This window comes from Zosterops lateralis, assembly GCF_965231275.1.
Source record: "Zosterops lateralis genome assembly, chromosome: 1".
NCBI lineage: Eukaryota > Metazoa > Chordata > Aves > Passeriformes > Zosteropidae > Zosterops > Zosterops lateralis.
Window position 1 is genome coordinate 45,116,626 of NC_139762.1, and position 19,392 is coordinate 45,136,017.

General features: G+C 37.1%; 1 protein-coding gene across 1 annotated transcript in view; it reads left to right on the forward strand.

Moving 5' to 3' along the window:
* The first annotated feature begins 389 nt into the window (after nt 1-389).
* Nucleotides 390-19,392, forward strand: part of TMEM108 (transmembrane protein 108) — a 184,113-nt gene continuing 165,110 nt past the window's right edge. The window contains exon 1 of the mRNA XM_083868446.1: nt 390-410. The gene's annotated coding sequence lies outside the window, so the exon portion shown is untranslated. The remainder of the gene's footprint in view (nt 411-19,392) is intronic.

The window sequence follows — 19,392 nt, forward strand, 5'->3', positions numbered from 1 at the left end:
ATCCATAATTGCAATCCATAAAACAATTTAATTCCCATTTAAGGATTGTTCTTGCATGAATTTAGCTAGCAATCATTTGAATTTCTTCCTACATTTGTCCTACTGTGGCATCAGTTCCACTGTGAATTATTTTATTGTATTAAATTGTTCTTCTCTTTTCTTTCTTATGTCCCTGCATTTAAAAACAGTGTGGCAAGCTCAGTCTCTCCTGGTCTTTAATTATTTCTTCAATAATTTAAGAACTATTTAAGAGTGTGATTTTCACTTGGGAAAAAATACAGTTCTCTTGTTTCTAGTGTTCTTTGGTGCTAACTAGGCTAAAATTCCCTCTCATGTAGATGCCCTGCTAGCTTCCAGAAGACAGACAATGACAGTACCATATGCCAGTTTGTGATGTTCCCAGGTGGTAGGTAAGTGGTGGAACAGATTGGTGATGTTTTAGACTCCTCTGTCTCTAAGGAAAAACACTCAAATACATCTCACTGTTGTAAAAGCAAACCAATTTCTTCAAATATTCTTTTAAAAATGCTAAAATTAGTACACACCTGAACATTTCAGATAAATCAGAATAAAGAGATGAATTCTCAGTAGGAGAATGTGTCGTGGAACCTCACAGATCTCTTCCCTTTCTAACTTCTGTTATACTGTCATTCACATTTTTAAAAATTTATGTTTCTGACAAACAGAAACCCTCTGGAACCTATTAGAGAGATGTAAGCAGCCTCTTAAGATGAGGGTGGTGCTCACTAATGGTACACCAGTACGTCTGAAAGTTTGCAAAGATTACCTGTCCAATTGGCCCAGCAAATGGGAGCACTATGTGAGAAATACATTTGCTGCTGACCTTAGGGTGCCAAAACTATTTATTCCTCCCTAATGCATCTCCTTCATATTTCTACTACTATTTCAAACTGCTTGTTAAGGAAAAGATGGCACAGGTATGACCTCAAATTCTGACTTTTTGAGAAAGAAACAGTAAAATAGAAATGTACCAAATTTGATGGAAAAATATTAGAAGCTTTTTAGATTCAGGATACAGACTGTTGCAAAAGGGCCATATGAGGAAAAGAAAGATCCCCAGAGCAGCTAATAGCCACTAACCAAGACATTCAATTGGGTTAAAAATAGATCTGGTCAAATCAATATGTTGAATACGGAGCAAGGGCTCAAGCAAGTGCCATTGTATCTGATGAATGCTTTACACTGAAATTATTGGCTTTTCCAGGATGGAAGTCTCTCAGACTCTTTGGATTCAGTTCCTGTGCTTTGTGTAAGAACTCCACCTCTCTTGGCAGCAGAGAAATTAACCCTTGTGATGGATGGTTAGATCTTTCTCCTGTCTAGAATATGGGAGATTCAAGAAAGGCAGGACAGTGGACATGTGCCTCTCACGTGTTTGGTTGCCTTGATTTAAATAATCTCTGCTCAGCATGTCTCTCAATATTCCTGAGAAAATATTGGCAATTCTTTATAAAAAGAGCAGCCAATGACTGAAATCTCAGAATTTTTCATGCATTCTCGTTTTCTGACCAGTTGTACAAAAGCATTCATCAAAGGTCCTAAATTACAATTCCTTTGTAAGGGCAGTAGGTTTAAACTATACAGTGCTTTTAAGAATGTGAAAAACACATCTGCAAGTTTGTTGGAGAATAAGACCTGAGCATTGTCCTTATAGTTACTGCTCCATCTAGGTAGAAATGCTTTGCTCCCAAAAAGATTTCTAAACAATGCAATGAACATATAGAAATAATTTCTGTAAATTATGTGGCATATGCCATATGGAGCATGGCATACAGGTTCAAGTGGTTCAATATGGGATGATACTCATGACTTCAGCACCCCAGGGTAACTAATCCTTCCACTGTACCTTCTGCTTCTTGTCTCATTGCCAAACACATGTTCTTTCTTCTGTGAGGGCAATACACTAAGAGTTTTTATCTTGTTCTATCATTCTCCTTTAAACAGATTATAAACTCAAGGCAGTTAGTCACATTTTCAAACCATTTTATTACTGGGTTACAATTGCTCAGCACGGACTCTGCTCCTTTCTCCATAACTGAAACTAATCCTTAAGGGAAATGCAGAATAAATTTGTATCTTCTGTAGAATGCCAGTCATGTCTGCACAATGATACAACAAGGAATTTTTTAAAAATGATACATTATCATCTTCTAAAAACAGCACTTGGCATTGCTTTAAATTAACTGCTAATTGTTCAGATCTTATAACTTTTATTGGGTATAGTAGTGGAGGTCATTGCATTTTTCACTAGTTGTCTACATGACTATGAGATAAGAGATGCATAATTTAGCATAATTTCATCAGAAGGATGTTTGTTATGGTTTACACCTATTATTCATGTCCTGTGATATATTTTTGAGCTTTAAAGTAATCAGATTTTACTCACCATGCAGGCTGAGGGAAAACTGGCAACCTATACGCAGTACATGAAACACTTGCCACGTACTGAGAAAGAAGCAGAAATCAATCTCTTTTTTTTCACTGCTGGTCTGCTGATGGAACATTTATTTTTGAAGTATTCCTGTGTAATAAAATTCTGAGATTCTATTTGATTATCTTTCTTATTTTACTTATAATGCATGCAGGACTTAGTATAGATAATTAAAATAGACAGGTAAAATGGATGAAGTTTTTACCAGCCAAGCACTGTGGTTTGGGCTGTGGTGAAAAATCTGAATCTGGTTTCACATTCTACTCTCTTTATGAGTCAAAGACATATGACGGCACTAGAATCACGAATTCTGGAGCAGCAAACTCTGTAAATAAAAGGCAAGTATGGATATGGAGGAAAAATGTCAAATTTAGATTCAGAGTTCAGATCTGATATTTTGATTTAAGTTAAACTCTCTTTATCTCTTCCAGCTTTCCATTCAAAAAGGCAGACATTGCGTACCCTGTTGTTAGATTCCCAGAAACTAGTCAGTTCCTGCCAGCTGTGTTCCATTTTTTCATGCTGTGCTTCCCATCATCATTTTCAATAAATCTGCTATGCAAACTGACCTTGATATTTAATGTAGGGATAAACTTGTCTATTGCTACTGAGATATTGAATTTAAAGCATGGGAAATTGTGTAGTCTCACTTCAGTGCATTTTGCCATTGATGATATCTCTCAGTTTACTCCTTAAACTCTGGTGATTGCCAAAAGCTGGATCAGAACCTCAAGTCACTTCTCATTTTTTACCCTTACCTAGGCAACCTTTTCTGGAAATTAATTTTATTAAAGCAAACAGGAATTTAAGCAATACTTCATAATTTTGTCTGTTGAAAAAAAAGAGTGATGTGTAGTACCAAAAGGCAGTGCTGATTTCTCTTAGCTGGTCCTGGAAAAGCTACTTCAAGGGATGACACATCTGTTTCTCTCATTCTCATGCAAAGCCAGTGGAAATGCTGTATGTTGGATAAAGCAGTGAAGATAGAGATGATAATAGAACTGTGAAATAAAGCAGTAGGACAGGTGCTGAGAAAATAGTCTGGTTTTGCTCCATTTGTAGATAAAGTTGTGACTGAGTTTAATCATTTCACTTGTACTATGACTTATTTAGGACCTTAGGGCTTGACCAGTACAGAATAATCACTCTCATAATCTACCATGTGCAACTTATTTATGTCATGGAAAGGGCAGGGATAATTACAGGTTATAAATAACTTGGTAGACAAAACATGAAGACAGAGACCTCTCATTGTGTTTTTATATGAAATCAGTACCTTTTGATCCCTTTTCCCTTTGATTTCTTATTGAAGAAAAGATAGTAATCTCACATTAATATGCTGCTTTTCACCTCAAAGCACATCAAAAAGGTATACACACATAGCATGCATGTGTAATGTCTTAAATAAATATGAAGCCTTCTATTTGATAGGAAATACCAAGGCTTAGAGGATGGAGTGGGAATATACCCCAGATAACCATTTTAAAGTTGTTGGACATTTAAATCTCCAGAACAGAATTATCCAGGTTGGTCTGGTTCTGGGAAAGGGATTCCTGAACTTTTTAGACCATGTAGCATCCAGCATTTCAGGTTTATCAATGCACAAAGCATCAGCTTCATGACAATATGGCTGCACAAATTCAGCACAAATCACTGACCTCCATGATACTGGAAGTGTTGCGTACAGGTAAGACCTTATAAGATAATGTAAAATCATGCCTCAGGCCTTCTGCTTCAGCTAAGTAAAAGAAGACTATGAGAAATTGAGTCAGCTGAATTAGAGGCAGAAAAACAAGTTAAATAACCATTACGTGTTCACATTGTGGTGTATGGTAGTTGGCTGAATTATGTTTGTTATGATTTAAAACTATATAACTGATAAAGAAACTGTATAAAACTGATAAACTATATAAAACTATATAAACAGATTAGAAACTGATAACTGCTTAAGAAGGCCTGGTTTTTGCAATAAAGCAGCTCTCCTTTGCACCTGCCTGGGGAGGGACTCTACATCACTACAGACCCTCATCCACATGAAAGCAATTTCATCAAAGCAATTGACAATTTCAGTGATTTGCAAAGGCCAAAAGGATTAGTTTTGTTTCATCACCTGGATGACAATCACACCCATTGCCATGGTGATGAGGAACTGTGTCGGTGCTGATTTGGTGCAGTTGACAGTCCTGTGCCTTCAGGCTGGGACTTCCACTGTCAAGCACTGTGCTGGTCTGATCCTCCTGAACTTGTGCAAACAAAAGTCATAGCCTCAGGTTTTCCACAGGAGAGTGAGCTAGAGAATGAAGGAACAGTAGTCCCTCCCTAGAGCTGGTTGCTGTGTGGCAGAGGATTGTTGCAGTGTGCATTTTGGATTTCCTAAAGTTCTGTATGGTTTTTGTTATGTCTTGTTTCCTGTTTAAAAATGGTTTATCCCTACAACCCCCCTTTCCCAACTCGTGGTGTTTTTTCCCTAAGTCACTCCCCTTCATTCCTAAATCGGTTCTAGAAATGCCCCCTGTATGTAATGGGTATGCTGAGCTCCAGAGAGCTCATTTCCATGTGGGCATGGAATCTGAAATAAAGCTTCCTAATTCCCATGTGTGAGTCCTCCTGCTTCCAAACCGTGGCCACGTTTCTGTCTGAGATTCAGACCCACAAATATTACTTCTTATGATTCTCTAAAGAGCACAGCTAGCCTGCGAAAGCAGCTCAGAATAAACCATAGAGGACACAGCATTTAGGAATAATTTTGTCATTCCTTATCGGCAATAAGCACTAGATGGGCCAACCAAAGTAGGGGAGGATCAGACAGCTCAGAATGAATGCTCTGAGAAGTATGAGCTAATGGACAGGAAAAAAAGCAGTTGTGCTCCTCATGGTCAGAATAAATGAAACAGTGTATGATCCCTCTAATAAACACATCAGAATACAGAAACTTTGTGTCATATATATTATGTTTCCTCCATGTATATTAGGTTTCCTTCTTAATTTTCTTTGTGCACTAGAAACACATGGAAAGGAGGCAGCTGTGTGGGAATGATATATGGAGAACTTTGGAAATGTTGCCAATATACAGAGTTAGCAAATCAATTTAGTAATGGAAAATCATGGAATCATAAATTGAGTTGTGATGCAGGGTTGGGCTAGGAAGGGACCTTAAAGATCATCTAGTTCCAACTCTCCCCACCATGGGCTGGGACACTTTCACTAGACCAGGTTGCTTAGTGCCCAATTCAGCCTGGCCTTGAGCACATCCAGGGATGGGACAGTCACATCTTCTCTGGACAGCCTGTGCCAGTGTCTCACCACCATGACAGCAAAGAATTTCTCCTTAATATCTAATCTAAACCTGTCCTCTTTCAATTTAAAGCCATTACCCTCCATCCTATCACTACATGTCTGTGTAAAAAGTCTCTTTCCAGCTTTCCATTCAGCTCCTTCAGGAACTGAATGATGCAATAAGATCACCCTGGAGCCTTCTCTTTTCCAGGCTGATCAACCCCAACCCTCAACTCTCTCATCCCTTCCTCATGGGGCCCTAATGATGTAGCAGAATCTTAGGCAAAAGGAGGAAGGCAGAGTCTGAGTATACTTTGGAAACAATGGAAGAAACAGCTTTAAGGCTGTGCTCAGAACCTTGCAGAAGTGATCTGAAAGCAACACTGGCATATATGGAAACATAGGCAGGAAGTTTACATTTTGATGAAATCGGTCCAAGCCTTTCTTCCCCCTCAGTACTTCAAACAACCACCACGTTGTTACTCTAATGAATAATGGGGCCAGAAACGTGAGCAGTAAATAACATTTTCTATTGTCCCATCAAGTAAATGATGCTTTATATATCCTTTTAATTTTGGCTCTGTCCACTGCATTATTGTGGTGTGGTATCAGTCCTGCTAATGTTAGCCCTGGTTACAAAAAGCATTGAGTTTCTCAGATGTGCTATTTCCTTTTGGAACAGCAGCAGTTGAGAGAGACTGGTTTCCCCAGGGCCCAGAGTAACTGTTTCCTTTGAAGTACTTTTTCCAGTTGATAATTTGGCCTGAACCTCTGATCAAAATAGCCAAGTTGTTTGGTGGTTTTTTCATTGTTGTTTTGTTTTGTTTTTACCATTAGGAGCATGAGTACCTCCCTTTGTTCTATAATACTGTCAGCCTGAGACCTACTTTGGAATCACCAGTTCAGTGGTCCAGCAACTTAATGCTCAATCACAGTCTGTTGTACACCGAGTATTTTCTTCTTCTTTTGGTAGAACCTCTGCTTTAATCTGCATGGTAGACATAATTTTGATATAGCACACATTCTGCCTCAGACTGACACATAAAAAGCCCAATTTCACTGTCTTGTCACTTACCTGGACAAGAATTTCTTGATTTCACCAAGAAAAATCATTATGAAAAGTAATGGGTCTTTAGTGGTGACAACTTCTGTGATGACTGTCAGGGTAAGGACATAATAGAGAAATGTCTTGATTTTTTTCCTAATCAGATTCAGAAATAGGTTACATTTTTAGTTAAGAGTTAGTAAAAAAAAAGTTTTAAATCTAACCCGTTGATGATAAAATCGCAGAAGAATGACAGCCTAGGGACATTGGTATACATGGGGATTGAGATACTAGTCAGAGGCAAAATACTGTGGGGAAATGTCTGCAGAGGACATCTGTAACACTTATTTTTATTCTATATTCGCAAATACTTGTGTGATTTCATTCAGATGTCATACACTGCATTGAACTTTGCCTTTGCATAGTTATATATTGTTTCTTGGCTGGTTTCTCCAATGTAACACTTTTCTTTGTCTGAAGAACCTTGGATTTTGTCCTCTTCTCACAGGTGTTTCCTTTTCCCAGACTAGTTTCTTAACATTTCCAACACTTGCCATTTATTTCTCCCCAGCTGTCACACCATACCAATAAATTAATGCAGTAAGCATCTCAACAACAGAATAACTGGAGAGAATGTAAATCAGCACAGAGCAGGTAAAAATCTGTCATGATACAAATTTATGAAGCCTGGAGGTCTATAGATTTGAACCTCAATCAGAGTAATCTCACAAAGAAATTTGCAGCCAGTTGTGTGCACCAATACCTACTCTTTAATAATCTTCATAAGCAAGAAAATCTACTGTTCAGTTTCAGGGAAGTTCTGTCTTCTCTCTTAACTGCTTCTCTTACCTGTTTTCCTCCACTCCTTTTCCTTGACCTGGAAATCAGGCCTTATCAATATGCCCTCCTTTGAAATTAATGTGCAAGGCACAAATAAGTAGTCTCTGTGTGATATTTATATGTGTGTACATGACAGAGAGACAAAGCTTATGAAGAATGGCATTAAACCAGCTGATACAGTTGGGACACACAATTAGGCTCCAAATGCTTTTGCCTAGAAACATGTCCATTTTTCCTGGCTGAATCATTTGAACTAGTAAGAGCATGTGCTCATCCTACAGATCTTGCCTTATCAGAACTATAACAATAGTTTTTTATGCATCATAGTTTGCTCAACTCATGACTTGCCAGCAAAGCAAAGACATATACAGTAATTAATCTGGCACTGCAATCCTGTCAGCACAGGGTAAATTTGAGTGACATGAAGGAATGGATGTGAGGGATGAATGAAACTAAATGAAGATTTAAGAATACACCTGTTCATCAACCCTGAGACAGCAGTGAATAAATGTGTTTCAGTAATGATCCAAAGAAACAACAAGGCATAGTCTTCTGTTACTGGGACTGACAGGAATAAGAGCATGGGAAAAATTTAATTGCTTGCTGCTTGTATTGGATTAAGTAGTGTGTTACCCAAACAAGGATGGAGAACATAAAATGAACTGATACTTCTTTTTATGCCTGTTCGGGTAAAATCTGCATGCTTGACTTCTGCTGAGCACAACCTATTTATAAGCACGCTCCTGCAGACTTAGTGGAATTTTTCCTGTAATCAGATGTTCATTGCAGCATCAATGAACCTTCAGTCAGGACCATGCCTTTCTATTCTTCAGTAGAGCAGCACCTGCAGATGGGTACTTGCAATGTGAATAAATGTGCCAGAATCGTCATCTTTTATTTTTAGCAAAGTGGATAAAAAATTAGGAATTGAGCTATAGCAACCTCTTTCTCTCTGAAATATTTTGTGCAGTTGGAGGTCATTATAGTTGATGTCTGATTTTATAAAGGCTTATGTAAATTAAAATTAGGATTACATAATTCTATGCATTGAAATCCACTACTGTTGTTTTCATGCTGGATAGCTAGCAAATGGATATGCACTAATTAATTCAGAATTACTATCACAAACAATGACTGATATAACTATCTTCCCTCTTAACACAAATTCCTGAAAATTATTTCCCTTTAAAAAAAAAAATCCATTCTTTTTGTAGAATAACACATTCCCATTTCTCTGTATTATTACTAATATTTTCCTCCAGACCCTTTAAAGATATGACAAATAGGCAGCATTCTCAGAAGCAAATCATAGAAAAATTTAAATCATGGCAAATAATTTCTGAGGAATAGTTTTTAAAACAGTGTAAACAAGGCAGAATGGAGGGGCAGAACTGTGTTTTAACAACTAGGATATAGAGGCTGACAAAGTTAAAATGAGACAGATGGAAGTGAACTGCTTCTGGCTAGTGAAGTGATTGGTAACTTACCTGTACTCTTCTGTTAAAGAATGCATGAAGAATGCCTCACCTTATCACCATGTTGCTGCTGTTTCCAGTGGCATTTACTGTACATTCAATTAGGCAGAATCTCACAAAGAAACTCTGAGCTTCTAGACACCCCCATGTTGTCTTACTGTACCACACACAACCTCCAAAATTCACCTTCATTCATGTCAAATTTGCAAATTTGTCTCCACGATTTGAACAAACTTAGGTCTGTTTTCCAATTATGTCTTCCCTCACATTTTCCATTCAAACAAGAGTAGTGTGCAGAAAATTACAAGTGTACTCATTTATATTTTAGTGAAGTTAGGAGCTCTTTCAGCTGAAGAAGCAAAATCTCTCTTCTAGCAGAAACTGTTTTTGAACAGGAAATCCCTCCCAGGTCATCCTCTTGAATCATCCCAATTGCTAAAAAGGGTGGTGATAAGATCAGGAAACTTAGCATGACTTGTGCGTTTTCTTTTGTAATCAAGGGTGTCTGATAAAAATGAATAAACATTGCTAGACCATACTCTAGATGTGTTTTCTTAAGCAACTTCTTTTTCATTAAAATTGCCTACACACAAAGATCCATGTCTTTTAATATTTCACAATTATTTGCTCCTTTAGAATTCACTCTTGAAAGTAAAATTTCGTTTTAAGCATAATCTTAGGAAAATTAATTCTGCAAGAGGAAACTGTCTGCTTCAAAGCTAGTAGCAAATACACAGGATTTTTTTGCAAGGGCATAATGTCCTTCCAGACAAAAAAGCAAAAACCTTACAAAACATTTGGGAATTTGCATCTTCTAAAGGAATTATTTCTTACTCTTTCTGTACAACATTTAGCACTGTTGTTGGTCCTATGACTGACTGGCGCAGTTTCCTGCTATTTTTAGTATTTCCTTAGACCTTCATTGCTCAGTTCTCTTTAATTTTTTCACATTATGGACAAAAGTCACCCCTGACTATTGGTATGTTTGCTATAAAGTTATGAACCAAGACTGTTTGTGTCAGGCAAACAGATTTAATTTCAAAGTGAGATGTAGGTTACTTCCCTTCCTTTTAATTCTTATGTCTTTCCTAACTTTCAGTCCCAAAGTTGACCAATTACAATTACACTCCAGAGGAGATTATCCTGAACAGGTTTTAAACTAATGCAAAATATGTCTCCATTTTCTTTTCATTTCCCCTTGTATTCAGGGGCATTAGTTATTTATAACCTGGTAATTATTTTTAGTCATTCAACTGAACAAGATAGGAAGAAAGCAACAGGTAAAGAGAAGGTAAAATCACTTTTGAAGCTAACAAAAATTACATTATTTCAAAAGCAAAATCCTGACTTGCATCTAAAATAAAGTTCTTGATCCTTGGAGCCAACAGCAGGGCTTATATTGACGTCAGTGGGACAGTACCATTGCCAGAGGTCTTGTGATGCCACTGCAAATATGCAAAGGGATGAGAGAGCCAATAGCAGCAATTGAAGTACAAAAATTCTGGTAGGTCAGCATTATGTAAACTATGACTGTGTATTTAATTTTTAAATTTTTTTTTTATCGTTTGAGGTGTTGTTCAGGTAGACTTTTAACCAAGTTTGTCTCTTTAGACTATATTTCTTTCGCTGGGTGTATTGTGTACCCCATATGATCTTTCTTGCTATGGCTAGGACAGAAAGGAAATAAAAGAGGAAAGAGGAGAATCAGTTCTAGCTTGCTTTAATAGTGATAGAGTCAAAGCTAAAATTAATATAGATAATGTAGGAACACAAAATTTTCCTGATAGACAGAAATTTTGTGATTGGGAAAACCTGTAGTGAGCAATGAAAATATATTTATGTGCATATAAATATGTGCATGCAGTTGACAAAGACAAACAGGTTCCTTCACTGCTTACTTTGAGAAATGGAGAATTACAACTTTTCATTAGGTAAAGCATTTCTTGGAGGAGATAAATAAGCAAGTTCCTAGCAAGACATTGGTGAAGGTTGAATAGGGCTGAGATGAGGCAGATGTCACACTGAATGGCATTATAAATCAAAAGGTACCAAATAAATAAAACCACTGGTTGGAAGAAGTTGATTATGGATTGGCTAAAGTTTGACTTGAATCTGTGATGAGGCTGGAGGGGTAGGAGAAGATGAGTTTAGAGATTTCTTATTGAAGCAGGATAAGTCTAAAGATTTAGCAGTCTGACAGAGGTACTAAATAATTGAAGCTGTAAGTTGTCTAGGATAAAAATGGTTGCATCAAAGCTGAAATGTGGTCAGTGTCTCCCTGCCTCCCTACCCCCCCCCCCCAAAAAAAACAAAATCAGACCAAGAAAGAGAAATTTAAATGTTTGTTTGAATTCAAACATGTGCTTCACAAATGCTAAAATTCCATGGGCAAATTATATTAGTTTTACAAATGCCCTTTCTTTTCTGTTCATTTCTTCATTTCCTTTCATCATTCCAACAATAACTGTAAGTGGGAAAAAGCTACTCGTGGCCCTCCTCTAAGACAAAAACAAATTGACAAAAGAACAGCACTAAAACATACTCTTTCTTTTTGACTGAATTGCCTTTACATTTTCTCTAATTAATTTTAGTTTTGAATGGCAGTTTAGGAATAATAAATTATACACTGAGGTATTACTCACACAAGTGCAAAGTTCAGTAAACTGCTAATATTGTAAATCTGTTACAATTTTCTCTGCTCCATTACGTGCACATGACTTAAGTCGAAGCTCAGCACATTTGAAAACTCGGACGTAATTTTGAGTCCTGAGGGAGCAAGGCTTAATAAGTACCCACACTTCTTCCCACTTCATTATTACTAGATTATTGCTTTCTTATTCCACTATCTTAACTTGTATGACTTGGCTGTTTAAATAGAAACTCATTGACTTGAAAATGAGCCCCTTCAGTTGGCTCTACAACTTTTGCCTTAGAGGAGAATTTTTAATGATGTAAACCTTGTGAAACTGCAGATACTTGCATAGGAAGAGAGAAGAATGAAGGAAATATTTCCATTTTGTCTTCAAGAGAAAAAGGGGTATGTAGGGAACATTGTATTTTTTGTTCCTGTGTCTGCAGTTCTTAACCAAAAACTTTAACATTTCTGAACTCCTTATTCAATTATTAAAATTATAGCAAAATTATTAACTTCCAAGTCTCAGAATATGGCCACGGGCCAGTAAAACCATTAGGATCATCTTGGTTGATGTGTGTTGGACTGTGAGTTGCTAGAGGGTTAATAGCAAGTTTGCATTAAGCAAACAGAACCACACACAGAGATTGGAAACCTCCATTTTCCATGTACAATGAGGAAGTTATAGGACAGATGGAAGAAATGTAAACTCTTCAATGGCTTAAGAAAACTCCTTTGCTTTTGAGCTGAAAAGCTAATGCTGATAAAATAGTTTATTTGGGAACACTGATGAAAGAGGACATGGATGCTGCATTGGAACTGAGCTGCAAATCACAACATTTGTTTACTACTGCATATATATGCATGTTCGCACTCAGACATAGTTTGCTGTCTATTCTGTGAATTCAAGGCATGGCATGACATGCCTAAGTGAGGGATTCCCAAATCCCCTTGGGTTGGTTGTTTCAGGTGAAAGAAGCTCTGCTACTATCAGTTCAAGCTCAGCAGCTACTAGCCTGATTCCTTACACTGCTACCACAGGGCTGGGTGAATTACTACAAATTTCACAGCCTGAATACACCTATTTTCTTTCCAAGGATTGGTCTGTTGGCATACCAATGCATTGGATACTGTTCATTTCAGAGTGTGATCAATGGTCGGCCAAACACCTTGAACTGTGACACGTTATGAACAAATTCACCCACATTTGGCACCCTCATTTTTACTGAACATAAGTAAGAAGGCAAAACATTTGCTGACCCATCCTTTCCAGGGAAATCCCTACATGATTCATGCAAATATCAGCAATTGTCCTACCTGCACTGAGTAACTTTAAATTGCTTTAAAATCTAGACAAAGTGGATGGTGCTTGCTTTATTGGGTGTTCAGAGGTGATTGAGCTTGCCAGTAGACAAAAGACCGGCTTACAGACAGATATCTGCAGACCTGTCAGTCTGTGGCTGCATCTGGTTGACAGTGGGAGGGTTATTATGAGGAATGTCCTGACAGTGCATCACCTGAGCCCAGCACTCTCCCCAACAGGAAACCAGGGAATGGCACTCTTTAAGACTCATCTCTCTGATGGTAGTGCTGTGTCTGACAATTAATGTCAAAGTTGATTAATATAGCTAATTCATACACATTATGAGATAAATATCCAAAGAATATCATCAGAACTGATGTGACAAATTTAGAGCTTGGAGCTTTGTATCGCAAAGGTACGACTGGTCTTTCCAATTTTGGAAGGGTGAAACACCCACAGGAAATTGATGGGCAGAGGTTGGCCTTGTGAAAATGCCTGAGAACCTTTTGCAAGTAGGGATGAAAGTAACAAATGATAGAAATTGTAGGCAAGAGGAGGATGGCAAGGTGGGTGGAAAACAAAGAGGTTTTTTTCCCCTGGAATATAATAAAAGAAAGGAGAGTGCACTCTGAAAATTATTTTATTTTTCCTGTCTGTGGAGTAAACAAAAATATCACACTCTGAATAAAAATAATCAAAAGAAATCAATATACTAGAACAGAATTCACCTTCCAGGTTTCCGTGTAATACATATTTTTACTCTTTTCTCTTTTTTTTTATTTTCCCCACTGAAAACAGCCATATTTTATTTGTTTTGTCAATAGTCCACATTTATTTTAATAATAAACAAAAGGCAGATACCTTGGCTATATCTTCTATTTGGCTGAAATGCTTTCACACTTTAATTGGAAGTCATATTTAGACAAAGTACCTTCTTTTTCTTGAAAAAAGGATAAAAAATACTGTTGTCAGGACATGGAAGCTGTTGTGGAACCCTTCTGGAAAGCTGCACTGACTGGGGCACTTCCAGGAGTCACACCACCAGACAAGTAATGCACTACTGAATCAAAATCCAGCCATGTGTTTTGTGACCAAATGCACTTAAACATCTCTACAAAAAGCTAATGTTTACATGGCTGAATTAATAGCCCCCGAGAAAGACTTATAACACCGTTTTGGTAATGCACATCCAGCTATAAAGAAGAGATCCAGTAGGCTCTAAATGGTTATATTTTCATAAAACTCAGAAATAATAATGCCATGATGGCAGAGGGATAGTTTTCTAATTGGATCAGGGACAGTGCAAACAATTTTAATCAGACATCTGTTTCTGAAGTCTCATTTCCTGGACTTGTAAGTTATGTGACAATTAATTTTCAGCACAAAGTGTCCCAACCCTTGAGGTTGGAAACATGAATTTTCTATTCCTTATCTATGCCTTCTCTCCCTAAAATGCACAGAAGAATGTCAGAAGAAGACAAATAGCTCATCTTATTTTAGTCTTCTTAATTTGGAGAACTATAATAATGAATTAATCCAACACCTTACTAATTGGAATGTGATTGTAGTTTTAGAGATTTTTCCATTTAGGAATAAGAACTGCATTATCTTTTCAGGGGAACTTTTAGCTGAATATAACCTTTTGCAACTTATTGAAAGTTCTCACTGTATATATAATTTCTTTTTCTCAAAAGTTATTTTACAAATAAATGCATCCAATCAAAAAGTGCTGGTGATACTATAAATGTGGACACAACTCCAAAGGAAAAATTTAGGAAGAAAAAGCAAGGAAAATTTTACTTTACCTGTGTTTACATGACAGATGGTGAGCACAATCTTGGGTAATCTGCTAGTCTTTGTGAGTGAAATCAATTAAGTTTAGAAAATCTATTTATTGCCAGGGAGATTAAAAAGTAATTAGCAATTATAAAGAAATCCGTAAAGGTCCTAATTATAATGAAGCAATGAATTTAGTTTCTGAACAGGAGGGAGCTTCTAAATACATGGGAAATTTGTATCTTATCTGTTGTTTATTAAGAAAATAGCAAGGCCTGTCTTTCAGGTGGTTTTTTTTTGGTGATGATGTCTGGAAAGGCCACCTGAATTTTTTTATCACAATGCTGACACAATAGCAATGCCCCTAATGCCAGTTTATTAAAACCCAACTCAGGATTAAGTACTTAGTTAAGAGCATTTCGCAACAGATAGGAAAATAATCTTAGGGTTTTTTTTCTAATTTTCGTATTCTTTCATCTTTTCCTGAAGTTGCTTTTAGTTTTATTTAGCCTTTTACTTGCACCATTAAATTTTTCTTTTTCTAAGAGCTGGGTATAAGGAGACTAATTTAATTTCCACGCTAATTTTCCACGAGATGTACATCACCTGGAGTTCTTTGCTGGAAAGCACATATTATAACCTCAGCCTAAAGCTGGTGGTGGAACATTTCTGTTGACCATATAGACGTAAACTAGGGAAACACCTAAAATGAAGGGAAAGTCAGCAACAACAAATCCCTGGAATTTATGAGACATGTGAAGATATGTGGCTTCTTGAAGAGACTTAGGTGTGCTGTGGGGGGAGGTCTTACTGGTCACTTGCTGTCCAGATTGCCTCAGCTTCTTCCCTGCTGTGCCACTGTTGTTAATACTGACTCTGATAGACACCTGGTAAAATGGAACTTAAGCCTCCACTGTTCTGGTGTGATGTGGTGACCCTTCAGGAACATAGCTCCTACCAGTAGTGATTGCTCAAGCAATTTTTATGGGTGAGGGCTATTTTAAACCAGTTTTCTTTGTTGACATGTCTTTAAAATTGCTTTTCTCTGTGTGAATTACTGTTTTTGTGCTGAACCAAAAAGAAATCCTAAAAACCCTACATTTACTTTCTGCTACCAGTGATCTTCCTAAAAACTGTGTTTCATTAAGGTATGAGTGAGGTATACAAACATCCTCAACACATCTGGTTTTGAATGGTCTATTCAGCACATTTATAAGAGAAGCATCCCCATTCCAAAGACTGATATGTAATATCTAGATACAGGTCTAAAATAATTGTGGCAAGCTTTGAAAATGTTGTATTTTAGTTTACTCTTTTCAGTGGTATACTCCATGCTCTTCTGTGAAAACCCTGAACAGCCTCAGTCTTACCCAATGAAAAGTACTCTCAAAGTCTTTCGAATTCTTCTATAAACCCTAAGGTTTTTCCTTCCCTCTATGAGAACTTTTAAAGCATTAGTAGAGGGTTGGTTGGTTGGTTGGTTGGTTGGTTGGTTGGTTGGTCTTTTGGTTGGTTTTTTGGTTGGTTTTTTGGTTGGTTGGTTGAAGATTTTGTATTTTTAATACATTGCTTCTTTTCCATTTTTTAAAATTAACTGCTTAGAGACTTCTGTTCTGTTCATGCAACCAGCACAAGAACAACTTACCCCTATTAACAGCTGCCTTTTTGAGAGCTCATCTTAACCAATATGCATCAAAACAAAGTCTGTGAGCACTTTCCTAAAACCATTCAATATATGAGCATGTCTTATGAGTAAATGACTTTGGGATTCATAGCTGATCATCTTTTCCTTCTTCAGTGCTTCCCTTTCTCTTTACAAATTCTGGGGAGCTTATGACATGCTTCTGAGAAACAAAAGAGGATAGAAAACCCCAGATATGAAATTTAAGGTTTGTGAAGTCTGTAGGCTTAATGTTGGATTTCCAGGACCATGTATAAACATTTAATTAGCGCTCAGTCTAGAGCTGCTAGGTATGGCACTTCTACAGCAGGTGAACCTTTAGGATGCCTGAAAATCAGACTATTAAATTAAATATTTTACCATGGATTCAGGGACCCAATGTTAAGTGTAAGCATAAATACAAAATTGCAGTAGTAAAAGAACACTCCACTGCCTGCTGTTATCTGAATTCACAATCAAAATTAATCCAGGGGATGCAAAATTGGAAACATTATTTTTAAAACTTGATAAAATGGCTCAGGCCAATGTTGTGGTCCTGAATGAATGAAACTCCAATATTTTCCTTATTCTTCCCAGTATTTTTATTATTCCTTTTATCAAATCTTTGTGAGGTCCTTCCTTCTTTCATTCTAACTCCTCGTTCATAGCACATGAATAATTTCATGACTTTGTAAAGACCTAGAGATGAATTAAATTTGAGATGAAAGGAAAAGAGATTAATAGTGAAAAGGAAAAAGCTTTCTCCCTTAAAAAAGTGACTCAAATACTACAGATTCTCTGCCAGTGCTTTTTTGAGAAGTATTTATGATCACAGATGTTTATAAGCCAAGACATTTTTTGTAAAAATATATCAGGGATAGTTTTATGCATCTAAGGAACATATTCTTAACAACTCATCTCCAGGTTTTATTTTTAGAGCAGTGCCACAATATTTTAGTATAATTTATTAAAAATTTATTATGCTGTTAGCTCTCAAGTTGTAAATGAAGCATGTAGGAGGAGAGGGATTACTACTGTACAGCTTCTGCAACAGGGAATAATTATAGTCCTTCCAGAATAAGAAGGGGGTGGAAAAATACCGTGTAATAAGTTGTGTATAGTTTTTCCTTTCCGTTACAGACTGATTCAGTTTTAAAAACTGCAAATCTCTCAGCTCCTGCTGGGTGCTGTTTACCCACCATGAGACTGGCCTACAGAGAGAAGAAATGGATACAGTCAGAGGACTCATCTGGGGCTCCTTGTGGCTGTAGCTCTGAGAGCTGACAGCTCAGTGTTGCTTGTGCATCTCATCCTGATCCTTTGAAGCTGATGAGGATCTATCAAGCTTCAGTTCTCTTGAGTGCTAAGGAATCCTTCAAGGACAAAGAATTCTTGTATATAGCCTTGTTCATCCCATTTTACAACTTCCATTCATTTTGCAAAGATAAATTTTACTTTATATCTAAACCAGTTCAGTTTGGATTCTCTATGCACTAAAAATTTACATTCATATTGCTTTGACATTCCTTTTTTTTATTATTATTTTCATTTTCATTAGGTAGAAGATGAATAATGTCATGTGTTTTTACAAGTCCCATGAGGATTTTGAAAATTTCTTATAACGATAGTTATAACATCAAAAATAATTTTGATCCAGTGAGAAAGAAACTCCAATCTTTTTCGTTTGTCCTTTATAATTACTTATGAATTACAGTGCCTCAAAGGAACCAAGCTTGCTGGCTTTTGGCCAGAGACAAGTCATAGCTCTCTTCAAAGTGTAGATCTCTGAAGTGGCTGAACTTCAGTCTTCTTCAGAAAATGTCTTTTAACCTGTAAATATCAACTGCTGGTTAGTTATATAGACGGCCTTAAATGATTAACCTCATGCCTAAAGGTAGGCAGACAAGCGATTTCTCGGAAACATTGTTTCCAAAGGTGGTTTGTGTGAACCCTGGGATAATGTTTTCTTAGCAGCTGAAATTTCCTCCTGAACTGTATAAAGCAACTATGGAAGAAAAAGCTTTTACAGAAAAAAAATAAAGTTTAGCAGAGTTGATGGACATTCTGCCAAACAAATGCCCTCTGTGTGGATGGAGCAAAGGGGTCTATTTAACTTCAGGCTGTTACTTTATTCTGTATAAGGCAGCAAGGAGATTAGGCAGACTGATGTTCCTTCTCTCTTTGACTATGAACCAGAGTATCCACAGACTAGCAGAGATAATTGAGGCTGCCAGCCTTGGAAATTGTCCTCATATCTATTTGCTCATCATATAGGAAGGTGAAAATCTTACACTCCCTAGTCAGTAATAGATTACTGTGTTATTACAACTTCATTAGCATATTTAGCCTAATTATTTACTATTTGTACTGTGATTGAAAACATAACTGACTGGAGATGTTGTTAGTTGTTGGTGTATGACATCAACTCAGCCATTCAGGCAACAACTTGAAGAAAATACTGGGCAAAAGAAGAAATAAGAAGGGAAAGCCAGAAAAACACAGCAGTGGTTGGTTTTGCACTGACAGAGTAAAATCTCACTGAATAATCCATAGTTTCAATGTTGGTGATATTTCACCAGCAGCAACTCTTTCTTTAATTGGAAAGAAGTCTGCAAAGATTGCAAAGCCTGTTGAATGAAGTGCTGAACAACCAGGCAGATGGGGAGATCTTGTTTTGGCTTTTCCATTCCTAAAAGGGGGCTTATAAGAAGGATAAGAACAAAGTTTTTAATCGGGCCAGTTGTGATAGGACAAGGGGTAGTGGTTTTAATCTAGAAGAGGATAGGTTTGGAGGGCGGTAAAACACTGGCACAGGTTCCCCAGAGAGGTGCTGGACGCCCCATTCCTTGTAACATTCAAGGTCAGGTTGGACAGAGCTTGAACAATCTGATCTATTTGAAGTTGTCCCTGCTCATTGCAAGGGGGCTGGACTA